Genomic DNA, 15,679 nt, shown 5'->3' on the forward strand with positions numbered 1-15,679 from the left:
ACCCTGTCTGGAGGGGTTGGGTAAATTTCAAACAGTCCCTGAGGTACAGCTGCATTTCGCAAATATCAAGAGTTCTAGCTTACATAGACATAGTATTTGCAGGGTTAGGTCAATTTTATGACAGTATTACGCACTGTTCATATGTACTAACAGCCACTGTTCTTTTTGGCCATATTGTTTCTTGAAGAGGTATGCCCTAGAATGGAGAACTTTTTTTCATTCTTTCATGGGATACTGGCATTGCCGATAAAACCAACATTTGTTTATCAGTGGCTGCATGTACATCCCTAGTGTCTTTTTCTTTAAGAAGGATGAAAGAGCAGGTGTGGGAAGACTTTCCTGTTCAGACCAGATTTTAAATTTGATTTTTCTGTCTGCACAGGAATCCCTGTTGTAAACAATATATGCTTTTGAAGCAAAGGGCATATTGTATTGGTGGGGTGGGAAGGGGTGCCATGAATTCCCTTGAGAATATTTTAAGGAAATATTTATGTAGTATTTTACATTTTATGCTGATCACTTTTTGTGACCATTCTGTTACTATTCCAATATCGAAACAGTTGACAACAGCTACCCCGACATGAAGACAGCATAAGAGTATGGCAGAAGTGGTACCAGCAAAATTGATATCAATTGTAAGACAATTGTAAAAATATAAACTGGGAAAATGGAAGATTGAATTGTTTTTATTGACACAGAGCAAACTGAAGCTACACGGTGTTCACTTATTGGTTACATAAGATCATGTAACTTGTGGACAAGTTGGATTTGATTCTTTTGTGAGACAAACTGCCACCAGGTGTGCCAGTTTGGCATGGCAAGTTAGGTTTCTTCTGTTTTTCTTCTTCCTTTTATCACAATCTTATATCTCGAGACCCCCAGGTTTGAGAACCTCAGAACTAGAACACAAAGGAGGTTTTTATTACCCTCATTTTGAGCATTTTCCTCCAAAGGAATTTCTTCGTTCCATCAAAATGTATTAAATATAAATGAGCTTCTGATGAAACAACTGGTCCCAGGGTTCTCAGTTCCTTAATTGCCTTTCTTGTTTTATTGAAATAAAAATTAAATACATATATTCTGTGGAAATCAGAAACAGTATTGTTGCATCCTACAGACAAAAGAATAATTGGACACATTAGCAATGCCAACTTGATATATACATTCTAGCAGCATACCCTGTCTGGAGGGGTTGGGTAAATTTCAAACAGTCCCTGAGGTACAGCTGCATTTTGTTTCTATATCCAAGAAGAACATTCTTTTTCATTTCACTTCTAATTTACTATCAATTTAGGTCAACTTTGTTTGTACGTATTTATTCTAATTTTATAGATTTATGCTTTTATCTTGTTCCATGTGTTTTGTATATGAAATTGTTGATATTCTCCTCCGAATTATTGGTTTTAATTTTTCCCCTTGTCCCTTTGAATTAGGGCTTTTAAGTTAAAATTCTGCATTTTGGTGTATTCTGTAAGCTTTATAGTGTTCCGTGGTCCTTATATACTCAGGATGCTCATTCTCTCTATTTTCTGAATGTTCCTATTCACAATTGCCAAGTTAAGACAACACTGCATTTTGTGGTTTATACAGTCAACCATAGATCAGCATTATCGCTAAGTCACTAGCCCACCTCAGTTTTTCCCAATTAATATAGGGTTAAGTGAAATTTTCCATTAAAATAATTTCTTGGTCTCACACCTTATCTCTCAACTCAGCAAATATATTCTCCTTTTTGATGGATCTTAACATCTATACTCATCGGCTAGGATTAGCTTGGATCTATTTTCCCCCGTTAGAGATTTCTGAGCAATTAATTTATTAAAAGCACTTGCTCTTCATCATCTTTTTTCTACAATATAAAACCCATCACTTCCATAGCTTTCCTCAGTTCCAAGGAAGAACTATATTGAATTCAAACACTAATTGTGCTTCGCTCTCCACAGACGCTGCTAGGCCTGCTGGGTTTCTGCAGCATTTTGTTTTTTTATTTTAGATATCCACCATTCACAGGACTTATGTAGCTTACTTTCCCTCTCATTAGAGATAATAAGGTGTAGAGCTGGATGAACACAGCAGGCCAAGCAGCATCAGAGGAGCAGGAAAGCTGACGTTTCGGGCCTAGACCATTCTTCAGAAAAGGGTCTATTTTCTGAAGAAGGGTCTCGGCCCGAAACTTCAGCTTTCCTGCTCCCCTGATGCTGCTTGGCCTGCTGTGTTCATCCAGCTCTACACCTTGTTATCTCAGATTCTCCAGCATCTGCAGTTCCTACTATCTCTTTCCCTCTGATTTACCTGTTTAAATTCATTAAATGATTAAATTCATTTACCTGTTAGCTGTCTCTGGTATATATGGCTGCATCATTTTTCCTGTTCTTTCTGAATGCTGTAAGGTTTTGCATATTAAATTAACTCCCGTTCTCTCGATTTAGCCAAATCCTTTCACCTTCGGAATTAAAGATTCGGGTTTCAGTGTGCTCTGCAGGAATGACAATTCTGCTTTCTGTGATATATCCTGGAACAATCTCAATCCACTTGTCAACATTATTGATTCCAAAAGCAAGATTATAAGAGTGCTTTTATGAAAACCATTAAGGGGCCAGAATGGGGTACCATATAAATCCTCATGCTGCATGAGTGCTCTTCTGAGTTTGAAACATTATAATGGGTGTTTTAACATGCATTAAAGCTGACCTGGATGTTCCTGATGTTTAGACTAAGTGTCTAAAGTGCAAGAATGTTTCATTCTCAGCACTCATAATTGCCACCTCAAAGAGAATGAAAATGCTCACTCTGAACATTACAAATTGCTAGTTCCAAGATATATTTGGTAAGAAGGATGTCCTAGTATATTTCTACTTACCCAGAGTACCTTCTGCTATAAAACTAGAGAATAGCACTAGTCACTGATTGGGAACAGATGATTTATACTGAACATAGAGAACTGTTTGAACATCAATGCCAAATACCACAGGCAAACAGAATAAAACTAACTACATTTGCATCTCACAATATATAACCTTGGCGAGTTACCTTACTTGATATTTTATTTTTCCAAATTGACAATTCTAACCTTTTACTTTAAATTCAGTCACAATCTTTTTGCCTCCCTAAGTATATGTTCTGTAATGCAATAATTTTTTGAACACTTTGTCCTGTCTCATGTGTTTGACTCCCCTCCCTTCAACTCAATACCAGTAATGCGTCTGTCTCCTGTACCTTTTAGCCTGGCATTCATTTGCTTTCTGATTTTGCCTCTACGAAGTGCTTTGTGACTTTTTCTCCTTTGAAAGTGTTACAATTATAACATACAAGAAAAATGTGCCACTGCAGCAGGACCTTGCAACTGCCTTCCTCCACCGCAGAGAAACAAAGAAACAAAAAAAAGAAGAATGCAGCCAGCCAGGTGAATGGTAGCATATTGGCTTAGGAGCCTGAACACTTCCTATCCTGCCGCCACCATCTCGTAGACAAACTAAAAAAGGAGGTATTTTTAGTAAATATCTCTGACTCCTTGAAATACATTAATTGTTACAATACTTATGGTATCCTGGGACAGTGTGTTTTATATTCTCCCAAATGTAGAGGGAAATTTATTTTCCTCAATTCACTTTTAACCAGCTTAGTGCTCATTTTATTTCTCTGTGTTGTAAATTTACTCATTGCCTCAAACAGATTACACATAACTGCCTTATGTTTAGACAACATACCAGCTTTACGTAGTCTGTCATCTTAGTTAAGGTCCTTCATTAGAGCTATCATTACGACAATGAGCATGATTCTGCACATAATGCCTAATTAGCACTCGTATAACTACTGTAGTGTGTTCTTGTTTTAATATCCTACATATCTTCCAATGACGCCAACTATCCATTAGATTTTTAAAATTGTTTTCAAAGAGCTGATTAAATACCAAAGTTCATGTATTCCCTTAATTAATTCAAAATTGCCTACATGTGTCAGTGGATAGCACATTTGTCTCAGACTTAGAATGTTTTGGTTTCACTCTGGAGACTGGAACACAACATCTAAGCCGTGTCATGACAAGCTGTGGGGGAGGGATTGCTTCCTTTTTTTAAAATCCCCCCTTAGTCAATTGCAACAAATAGTTTTAATTTCTTGTTTATCATGCAGGTATCACACTTCAATTAACGGTAATAATGTACATCAAAATGAAGGCAGCCCCTCCCCCAACCGCAAGCCAAAACCAGCCCAGCTCGTGCCCACCTCCCTAACCTGTCCACCTATCCACTCCTCCCACCTCAAGACCCACCCCCATCTCCTCCCTACTAGCCTCATCCCCCCCTCCTTGACCTGTCCGTCCTCCCTGGACTGACCTATCCCCTCCCTAACTCACCTTTCCTGGTTCCAACTCTGCCTCTTTGACCTGTCTGTCTCCTCTCCACCTATCTTCTCCTTTATCCATCTTCTATCTGCCACCCCCTTTCTCCCTATTTATTTCAGAATCCCCTTCCCCTCCCCCATTTCTGAAGAAGGGTCTAGACCCGAAACATCAGCTTTCCTGCTCCTCTGATGCTGCTTGGCCTGCTGTGTTCATCCAGCTCTACACCTTGTTATCTCAGCTATTACAAGGTTTTCTTGCATGAAAGAAATAGGAATTTTACCTACTCACCTTAAAACATCATAAAAACATGACATCAAATGCACACACACACAAATTGAAGTAATAAGCTTAAAAGGACAGTATTTAGTGTAGATGGAAGGAAAAGGCAATTGCAGTTTAAAGCTTGTCAAACAACTGGATTGTGAGAATGACTTGAATCCTGAGTGTTTAGCTGTTGTGTCGATTCTTCATCAATGGCTAAGTTCGCAGATATCCCTTTTGTTTTCAGTAAGTGGTTATTTTTCAAGTTGCTTTTTCACTGGGCAGTGACTTCAAGGTTGAGAGAGACACAGGGAAAGAGACTTCCAGCATACAATTGTTATCAGTTCATTTCTTCTCTCTCTGCTTTGTTACACAAAATCTATTATCTGGTTCAGACACAGTTCCTTTGTGAATTCAGGTGTCTGGTATCAGTTTCTTCCCCAAGCTGGATAATCTGCAGGCAATGTATCAGGCTAATTTGAAAGAACAATACAAAAATTGGGATGGCATCATGTGTTCTGCATTCACTCTGTTTGTGGGTTCAAAACCTGATTTGGGACTCCCTGTTGGAGTTGTTCACAAGATTGGCCACATTCCCAAGTCTTAACCTATCACTGCTCAATTCTGTAATCCATGGAACAGATTCAGGCATTTTGACAGGTTTGAATTTCAGCGAGTAGTCAGTGATAATCTTAGGTTTACCTCACCTATAGTATCTGAATTTACATCCTTCACACACTCTCATTTAATAATCAATGTGACTGAGTTTTAAGACTCAATTCTGTTCTTTGGATCCACTAGTGGGCAATTCTGTGTTTAATTTGACTCTAATAGGTATGCTCCTGATAGCTTTTACCAGTAGTATTGAGTGTGGGTGTGTTCGTTTGCCTTTTCTCTGTTTTGGGAATGGCTTTTTTCCTAACCTGTTCCTTTTTTCCTGAAATATTTCAACCATCAAATAGTCATTCAGCTATTAATCTACTCCCCTGCAGCTCTTCTTCTAAGTGAGGCTTCACATTCAATTTGCCCTGGCCTGTTTGTGAACTCCATTGCCCTCTTGGATTCTTACTGTGAAGATGCTCGTTAACCAGATTGCAGACTCTAGCCTATCATTTCTTGTCAACTGCCCTGGCCTTTTCTTGTCTTCTTTTATGGCTATTGGCCCAACTTCAGCTTGTTGAACTTCTTCAGGATCTGACTTGATCTTTTATGACACTTCTGGATGAACTTCAGCCCTGCTTAAATTGAATGGCCTAACCTGGCTAACCAAACATTATGGGTTTTACCGAGCATTTCTGAACTGTCTTAGTTCTGGTCTCTTTGCATTTCCTGCTATAATTAGAGTTACCCACCTTTAATCACTCCTTCCTGAGCTTTGCTGCTTCTGAACCTTTTAAATCCGGGCGTTCTGCTGCTCAGCGATGGCTTTCTCCAACTTCTCAAAGCTGTCCTTTTCTGCTTAAGGGGTATGTTTTACTATCAATCAAATTATTCTCCAATAAAATACCTATTGTTGGCCTTAACAAACTTGGGACGTTCCCCACTGTTACCAGACCTGTAACAGATTCACTCTATAGGTAAACATTAACAACCTCTATACTTCTCCCTGTGAACACTTACCAGCACACTGGAATTTAACTTGCTTCCAGGTGGAACATTTTCCCCATTAGCAAGGTCCATGCGTACCCAACGTCTCGGAGAATGTGGTCTTCTCTTTCTGGCTGTTTAAAGGAGTAAGTGGTCACTATTCATTTTTAAACAAACTTCTGACAGCTTTCCTCATTCATGGTCATAACTGGACATGAATCACTTTGAATGCTAGACACTGCAACTTGGGTTTCTAGGCAATTTTCTATCCCCAGGCTTCCTGATATAGAAACACTTGTGCCGTTTCCCAAATGTCTCCCACCTCAACCTACCCTGTTAACGTTTAGGGTCAATTCTGATTTCTTTGTCTGGTTTCCCTTTTCTCTCCAGCTTACATTTATCCCTCTCTGGTCTTGGCAGCTTCCACAACCCACTTTCCTGAGTTAGTAAGACAGTGTGTTAACCCCTAGCTGTCAGCCAGATATGCTGGCTGTCTGGGCCCTGCTCTCCAATGTTCCTCGAAAGAAGTCTGAAATAGAAACGATATGGAGTTTTTGACCTACTCATAGTACCTCACAGAGGTTTTCTTAGATGGCCTGAATTTTAAGTATCCATACTTATTGGGCACAAATGAGCACCTTAAGGCCTGTATATTCTAGTTATGTAGGACAGGTAGGGTATTTCTTGAGGGTACAAAATGTTTGTCTCTATGCCTCTGGCAAGACTGATATGGACTAAAATAGTCTCCTATGCTGCTTCATAGTAAGTGGCATGTTCTACGTAAGACAGAGTGAATGATCTTTTTGAGCTTTTTCTGTCAGCTGCTCTACAATAGCAATGTTCAATAGTGGATTGGCTACTTTAAATACAGTGCTAACCTTTCAAAAGAGGTGTCCAGCTCTTACTCATTAAGTTTAGGAATTAAATCAATAAATGTAAATAATTCAGGCATTAAATGCAAGTCTTGCTCCCTCAGCAGAGCAGTTTTCTATCTCCCTCCTCAGCTAGAGCTGTTTGAATTGGAACGTCCTTTCTTTCTTGGAATTCTCTTCTCTTTCCTTCACGACCTCTCTTTTTCATGTAACTCTTCAGCTGTTGGAATTCTAATTCTAATTCTAATCTTAGCTGCTCTAATTAGTTTCTGTCTCTAAATACTTGCCACACGTTTTACAATTTGGATGAAACTTCATGTCTAGCTACCCCTTTTAATTCTAAGGACAAAGCTTTTAAATTTTTCATATGTTATTCTATCTTGCTCTAATAACAAATGTGGACATTTTAGCTATTTTTAATCCTAGACTCAGTTTCTTCTATTTAAAAAGCTTTTGATGAAACAATTTGTGTATCCACTCCAATTCTTTTGTTTGTACTTGGGTTCTAATGGTGCAATTTGTCCTCATTTTTGTTGCTAACAAGTGAGGACAGGAAATAAAAACACTTCCCATCCTTTTAATGCCCTCTCACAGCAAATACTTATTTCACTTTTAGCATACAGCTTTCACTTCAAATAAAATTAATTAGGTCAAAGGAGGATACAACATATTCTTGATTGAAAGAGGAATTTTATTACCTTCCAGTCCCAAAAAATGCACAACACACACACACACTCTCATAGCCACACTTAAACTTAAAAAGTGGTGTATGTCCAAGAGAGAGGAAGGTAAATGCAGGCACAGTTTAAAGTTATTAGAATCCTTGAATTTGAGAATGATGAGTTCTGAATGTTTAGCTGTTGTGTTGTTTCTTGCATTCTGGGTGAATGTTGCTTTTGTAAAGTGCTTTTTCATCAGACATTGACTTTGAGAAAGATGGGAAGAAAAAGACTTCCAGCTTCTTGCTATCGGTTCATTTTTCTTTTTCTATCTGCTACTCCAAAGATGTTGACTGAAATACAGTTCATTGAGGAGTCAGGTGTCTGGCATAATTACTTTACCAAGCTGGATGATCTGCAGGCCACTTTCCTCCCAACATATAGCTTCCAGAAAGGTGTACATCAACAGAGTACAGATCAAAGTTTCAGTGTCTTTCATGACATGGTTAATTTTGGCTCAAATAGATCCTTGTATATTGACAGTTTCAGGAGTTTTGCTCAATATGGTCAGGTGATCACACCAGCCTTGTTAGCTCTGTATCTGTGCTCTTAGAAAAGTTAAATTTATTTCAATAAAGGTCCCAAGTATTAAAATCAGATGGTGGAAGTTGAATATCAATAGACCATGTTCACCATTATCTTAACTGTATTGTCACAACACCACTGAAGGAGCACCACTGTACTGAAGGTGCTTATCGGGTTAGTTGCTAAATCAAGGTCTCAATGCTATATTTAAGAACAACAGGGCTGTACTCCTGGTGCTGGGAATCTCCCCACTGCTTCACATTATTCTGAACATATGGTAAAAAATATTTTGATTAAATACTTATTCATGCAACATACCTACACCAAAACTATATGCCTCAATCTGGCCATTTTACAATAACAAACACTGGATCAGCACCTTTTACCAACATCGAGGCAAGTTCTGGGTTCTGTTAAACACAAAAAGGGCACTTATTTTCTTCTGCCATTTAGTTACATCATGGTCAAATTTGAATTTTAAATCCATACTAACAATGAAAACGAATTAAAAAAGAATAATATTGACTTTCATAAAAAATTAAGATCCCAAATTGTCATACAAAGTAAACAGGAAAAAACCTTCGACAGTACATAGGTGAAGCACTGAACATGGGGTCTGCCTAACCATATAAATGGAGTTGTAAAACATGGCAAAGAACAATAGGGATTATCTTCATTAGTCCAGGACCGTTATTTATGTCTAAATTAAGATCAATGAAAAGATTATACAGTTATTATTACATTGCTGTTTGTTGGATCTTACTGTATACAAACTGGCTGGCATGTTTACTTACAACAGTAAGTATGCTCCAAAAGTATCTCAATAGCTGTACTACCCTCCGAGGACATTTTGAAGTGGTGAAAGGAGTAATAGCACATCAGTAATTTGCTTTTTCTTGGGACTAACACACAGGGTCATCAACCGTGCCACATTTTCTTGGACTGGTCACATAATTTGGCTTTTTGCCCAGAGGCCCACTTCAGGTCTGGACAGGTGTTTTGTCTCAGATGCCAGGCAGGCCTTTCCTTTGTGCAAGACATGACACGGTTGGAAAGTTTACAGCTTGTGCTCAGGGCAATCACATAAAAGTCTGGGAGGGGCATGGACCTAGTATCAAAATTGGACAAGGTCAGAAATCACACAACACCAGGTTATAGTCCAACAGGTTTATTCAAAAACAAGCTTTCATAGTCTCATTCCTTCTTCAGGTGTCAGTGAGAGAGGTAGTATCAGACACAGAAATTTCTAAGTAAAAGATCAAAGGGTCACACCACCGATGCGGATGTATTAAACTTAACATGCTGCTAAATCTTTAATCAGTTAGAAGGTTTTAATTGATTACTATGTATATGTAAATTCCCAAATTCCTTTCAAGTCACTGTCCTGACAGAATTAAAGGTTTCATCAGTGTAAAGAAGTGACATTTTAGGTCAGACAATGCATGTTAGGTATGAGGCCTTGTTTAGAATCTGTTTATGTTTTGGTTTGGAGCCAGACTGGTCTTATTTCTATACAGATACATTCTATTTTGTTCAAAAAGCACACAAGTTATAGACAGTTAATGTTGCCTTTTATAAATTCCTACTACAACCTGGTGTAGTGTGATTTCTGACCTTGTCCAATTTTGATACTAGCTCCATACCCCTCCCAGACTTTTATGTGATTGCCCCAACACCAGCACCTCCACATCATCAAAATTGGGGCAGACCACACGGCGGCAGATGTCCCCCACCAACCCTCCACATATGCACATCACATGAACACAACCTCATCCACAAGACCACCCCCACCCCCACAGATGCGAACATCTCACCAGCACCCCTCACATTATAAGCCCCACTTCCAAGTGCCTCCACAGTACCACGTCCACCACATCCCATACTCAAGCTTCCACCAGCAACTCCCACAGCTAAACATCCCTTTAGTTTCTGTCAACCACATTTATACAATCACAAAGCACAGAACAGGCCCTTTGGTCTGACCAGCCTATGCTGGCCATAATCCAAAAGTAAACAACAGTTGGTCAACCTGATAACAAGATGGCTGTCCTAAAGAGCCAGCACTGCTCCCCAATGGGCTGAATGGCCTCGTTCTATGCTGCACCCATCTTGGGTGGAGCTTTTACTCAGGCCATAGACAAACAGTCACTAGATGTGGTCAAGAGGAGGCTTTTGATCGCTTTGCCCCCACAGTGGTCCCTCCCCCGCAGCCTTCACCTTCTCGAAACTTCTGCGAGTTTAGCCAATGACGTCATCGCAGCAGCAACCCCATGTGACGCCATGTGGCGGCTTCTCGAACATTCTTCGGCGTTTCCCCCTTAAAACGGCCTTTTCTACCGGGGGGAGGGGGAACGAGGGTCAAAAATAATTAATTTTCACCTGCACTTACGAAAAACACACACCGTGAGAAAAACACGAAAGAAAATACCCGAGGAAACGCTCCGTAACGGTTTTTTTTCAAAACGGGACCGGATCAAACCGGTTCCAACCGGTTGGGGGCTCGATCTTTTAGGTGGCAAAACACGCGCCTGGTTTTATGTGCTTTTTAAATACATGCCCTTCATCAAAACTTGCTTCGTTATTAAAAAGAATGTATTGGAATTGAGGAATGATGATTAAAAACGCCGCGTTTGTCAACTATTTCTGCGTCTGATTTTTTTTTAGAAAAACAACTGGCAGGCGATCGGACCGGGGAAACGGACCGGAAGTGGTTCTTTTTTTGATTTCTCCCCAACCTCCTCCCCTCTGCAGGCATGTAGTCGTCCTGGTCGGGGGCCTGACGGGGTGGACGGGGTCCTGGCGCCGCCATATTGCAGTCAGTTCCCTTGTTGTTCTGTGGATGTGAATGAGTCGCGGGAGAGACGGACGGACTGGGAGAGGGAGAGAGAGGCACACACATCGTTATCGCTTCAGCTCCGTCACCTGAAGCACTTTCCCCTCCCCATCCCCCAACCCTCCCCTCCCCAAATTAACACTGTCGCTGAAGGTAAGAAGTGCTTCGTGACTTTTTTTTAAAGAGCACCCTTTTCTCCCCGTTCTAATAACGGGGTGTGGTTCTTAAGATGTTAATAAGTAGCCTTTCCCTTCTTTTCCCCCTTTCCCTTCCTCTTCCTCTTTTCTACGACACCTTCCTGCACGCTGTTATGTAGAAGCCACAGACTGGGCACATTCACTCTTCCTCCTTATTCCAGCTGTTGTAAATCTGATCTTTTTTTTTTCTATACTTGGGTGTGCATCTTTCCCTGTTTACTGTTGAATTTGTTTAAGCTCCATATCAAACTTCAATTGGAAAATGTTTCTCCTGGGCAAATTTTAAAAGAAACTGATTTTATTTTAAAAGTCAGTGGCGACTTTTATGGAGGGGAGACAGATTTTTAATTTTTGTTATAGAAGTCCACTAAACGTTTGTTTTAATCTGTGTTGTTTTCTGGAGGACGAATGACCATAATTTTGAGGCTTTTTGGGAATGTTTGGAGTGAAGTATCAATTTAAAGTAGATATTGGTGAAGATTTGAATTGTGTGATAAATTAAAATGATTATTCAATGAACAACATTTAAGCTTCTCGGGAAAGTCAAGGACAATCTCGTATTGATCTGTCTTGCTGATACTACTTTTTCAGAAGTTAAAGAAACTTTAATGTTTTTACACACAGGTGATTGGTCTCGATTTTATTTCCCTGTGATGCCTTGCTGTCTGTTGTTCAACTATACTACTGAAATTGCCCAGTTTGTTGTGTCTGTAAAAGCAAAGAGTCCTGTATTGTGCAAAGTGTACATGTGGGAGATGGTGTCTGGCAAAGTAGTGTTCTGCAAATGTAATGTTTATTGGCTTACTGTTATAGGAAACATTTGTAGTTTGAATAGAACTGGTTATTTTTCCAGAGTGAACTTTTTAAATGATCTGTGTAGTATATATTTAGGAAGGAGACAGTTCTAGTGCAGATATTGGTCGTCTTATTTGAGTTAATCTTTTAGTGACTTTGAATGTTTAGATTTTGTAGTAGCAGTCCATTTGACCCAACAGTACTGTAGCTATGTTTATGTTCCACGTAAACATTATCTCAGTGTACTTCATTGCATCCTAATAAATTCAATTTATTTATTTTCTCATATACTTAATTATCTTACCCTTAAATGCATCCATGCTAACAGTTTTTGTAATATTGTCAACTTCCTGTGGTGAAACCTTTTAGACTGTTTCAGCAAGAAACAGAGACCCAAGTTTTATTATTTGGGTGTGGGGAAGAGGCAAGAACATTTTTTTTAATTGAACCCATTTTTGATAGCAACCTCTTTGGAGATGGTATTATGCACTTCTGACACTGAGATTTGAGTCTGATCCCCTCAGCCCAGGTTTAGGGACACTACCACTGCACCACACGAGGACCCTTATGAAGAGCTTACCTGTATTAAATTGCCTGGCTGTGCTATCAGATGTCTGAGGAAAGAACATAGCTTCAGTTTCCTTAGTAGTTAAACCTCCTTTCAACTAGAGGTAAGAACCAACAGGTCTCAAAATTGGTCCTTTACAGTAGAAAGAGAACAGACTCGGTTTCTAAGTGAAACCATATAGGAGCCTGCTGAGAAAACTGAAATCTATAAAGCATGGAAACTGCCTGCCTGCGCTGAAGATCAGGGTTTGTAGGAATTGATTGTACTGGGTAGCCAGATGAAGATGCTTGTGGGAAAGTCAAGATGTCAGGGCTATAATGGCTAAATTGAAAGAAGTATGCAGTTTTGATGGTAATTGAATCTGGCAGTTTCTGGTAGAGGACTAGTTATCAGAATGCTTGAAAGTCAGATCCTGCATGAAAGAGGGCAGCCAAACTCTATTGCTGGAAGTTGAGACTGACTGCATTTGGTGCCACATGCTAGGAAAGCTGCCTTGGTAAGCGGTGCCAGTTATTAACATGTAGTTTATGGTTTCTACAGAATAGGACTTGCATGTTGGTTCGCCTTTGTGTTGACTCTTAGTTTGAATGCTAAAGTAAAAGACTTAAAGTGAAATCTTATGCGTCAGTTTCTTTTGATGCCGTTTGGGAAGTTTACTTGGATTGCAAATATGATTTTTCAGGGTGAAGACTGAACCTGTTCATGTGTGCGTGAGTTTAGACAGCAGTCTGTAGATGAAAAATGATTATTTCTTACCCTTCCTCATCTAGGTTTTGCTAAGTTCAGGACTTGGAGTCAGCTATTGTGGTAAACTTGGTGAATTTTGGAAGGCCAGACTTTGCCTTACTTTCCTCCCTGCTCCTGTGGACTCCACCTTTTTTCAAAACAGTGATTCTCGCACCCTTTCAGACAATGGAGGAAAGGTCATCCAGTCTGACCCTAACTGCTACTTTGTATATATGCAATGGATGTGGGTGCCCTGGCAAAGGTCAGCAATTGTTCATTCATGATGGATCTTGCAGTTTGTGGTGAACTGTTGGAGATCCTGTGATTTTTTTTCAGTCTTGTTAGACAGGGAGTACCAGAATTATGGGCCAGTGGTGAAGATACATTTTCAAGATGATTGTGTTTCTCTGCCTGTGCTAATTTTGTCCTTCAATGTGGCTGTAGCTTTGGAATTTGAAGAAACCATTGGATACTGTGATTGGTTGGTTTGTTGTTCTGCATGGGCATTGGAAACTGCAATGTGTCATGTAGGTAGGATACAGTGCTGTCATGGTAAGTTGGATGGAATGCCAATGGAATGGTGTCCACATTGTGGTGTTGGAGCTGCAATCATTCAAACAAGTGGGGCCAATTACATCACCCTCCTGGCACGTGCTTTTTAGACAGTGGCCAGGTTCTGAATTCCAAGCTTCTGACCTGCTTTTGCAGCCATTGTATTTGTATGGCTGGTCCAATTTGGTCTATTGTCAATGAGGATTCCAAGATGTTGACTGTAATGCAAGTGCGAAGAGTTTGGGAGTACAGAACTTGAGTACTGGTGCAAAACATGTTAAAGCTTTTTGTCTTGCAATCAGCAGGACTCTGTGCAAGAATACCATAGCCATAGGGTAGAAAGAGGTCCTTTGGCCTACCACATCTATGCTGACCAACAGGAAAACCTTTACCTTGGTGTTTCTTGCAATCTGTCCTGATGTGTAAGATGAAAAGCTTTGACAAAATGTGTATTCCTTTTCAGCAATATTTATGATGCTAATAGTGTTGAATATTGGGAGTGAGCTGGGAAGGGGGAGTACATTGCATTTTTGGAGAAGGTTGTCACCAGGCACATGTGTAACACAGATTAGCGAGTGCCAAGACAGATATCTAAGGCTGAGTATTGGCTACAGTCACACTGCAAGTGGACTTCATCTGCGGAGTTGTGAATGGAACTGAACAGTATGCAGTCATCAATGAACATCCCCTGATCTGACCTTTATGATGGAGAGGCAATTGAAGCAGTTGAAGATAGTTGGACCTAGGACATTGACCTGACAACCTTCCTCCAGTGGTGTTTTGCACTGAGAAGGTCAACTTCCACCACTCGGTGATCTCCCTTTGTATGAGGTGAAGAGACTTTCCCCGGACTCTAGTGGACTCTCTCACTCCAGTTTCTTGAGGTCATATTTAATCAAGCTGCTTTGATGTAGTCACTGTTGCTTCCCTTCTGGAATTTAGCTGTTTTAGCTGTGCTTGGACAAAGACTCCAATTAGATTTGGAGCCAAGTGGTCTTGGCAGAATGCAAACGTTTAGCAGATTATTGAGGATGTACAATTTAACACTTTCTCCTACCTCTTGTTTTGCTGACTTATTGGCTGATGCTGATTTGAGTTTTGGGTTTATCTGAACAGTTTTCCACTTTTTTCTCTTTTGTCTGAAATTGTACTGAAGCAGCTTTGCTAGAGGCACAGCTATATTTGTAACACCTGGAGTGCTTTGCCCAGTGGTGCCCCAATTCCTTTTCCATTAGCTTTTTTTAATTCCAAGCAGACAACTGGAGCTCACTGCTTTCTGGTCTGTATAACTCATGCTCAGCAAAAGTGAGATGCTCCTTTTTAAAGTTGGCCATTTGGGTGAGAGACATCCTTCAGCATTATTAAATGCATTCATATATCCCCCCTTTAGGAAGGAGCATGTGATTTCAAACTAATGACTGGACTGAGTTGCTGTGAAATGATCAGGCAGGCTTGTTTGTAATGTTTCTTACATTGACCTATATGTGGTATCCTCAATGGAGTCTGGCTTATAATTGTGAGAGAGGTGGTGTTCTCTTGTTGCTGTGATCCAGAATATACCCATAGGCTTAAGAATCTTTGATTTCAACCTATTTTTCTGATCAACCTGTTCAGAGATATATTGTCTTCTGAAGCAGGTGGGACAGGAACAGGAAGCCCAGGTTCCAGGGGTACAGACACTATCATGACATCGCAAGATCCT

At 40.0% G+C, this 15,679-nt stretch overlaps 1 protein-coding gene and 1 long non-coding RNA gene across 6 annotated transcripts in view; one reads left to right on the forward strand and one right to left on the reverse strand.

Annotated features, from left to right (window-relative positions):
* Positions 1 to 670: 670 nt before the first annotated feature.
* On the reverse strand, positions 671 to 10,816 carry LOC125487192. Of its 4 annotated transcripts, none has more exons than XR_007265713.1 (4): positions 10,696 to 10,816; positions 6,224 to 6,324; positions 2,328 to 2,476; positions 671 to 899 (listed from the first exon to the last, which is right to left on the reverse strand). It is a non-coding gene; the product is annotated as an uncharacterized LOC125487192 (long non-coding RNA). The 4 variants fall into 4 exon arrangements; XR_007265711.1 differs by having other exon boundaries at positions 10,524 to 10,810; XR_007265710.1 differs by having other exon boundaries at positions 671 to 1,111; positions 10,524 to 10,810.
* A 257-nt stretch (positions 10,817 to 11,073) lies between these two features.
* LOC109916652 (SUMO-conjugating enzyme UBC9) overlaps positions 11,074 to 15,679 on the forward strand; it is a 32,761-nt gene continuing 28,155 nt past the window's right edge. For both annotated transcript variants that reach the window (XM_048617732.1, XM_048617731.1), the window contains exon 1: positions 11,074 to 11,292. The gene's annotated coding sequence lies outside the window, so the exon portion shown is untranslated. The remainder of the gene's footprint in view (positions 11,293 to 15,679) is intronic.

Source organism: Rhincodon typus, chromosome 37 (genome assembly GCF_021869965.1).
Source record: "Rhincodon typus isolate 14 chromosome 37, sRhiTyp1.1, whole genome shotgun sequence".
In the NCBI taxonomy this organism is placed as follows: domain Eukaryota; kingdom Metazoa; phylum Chordata; class Chondrichthyes; order Orectolobiformes; family Rhincodontidae; genus Rhincodon; species Rhincodon typus.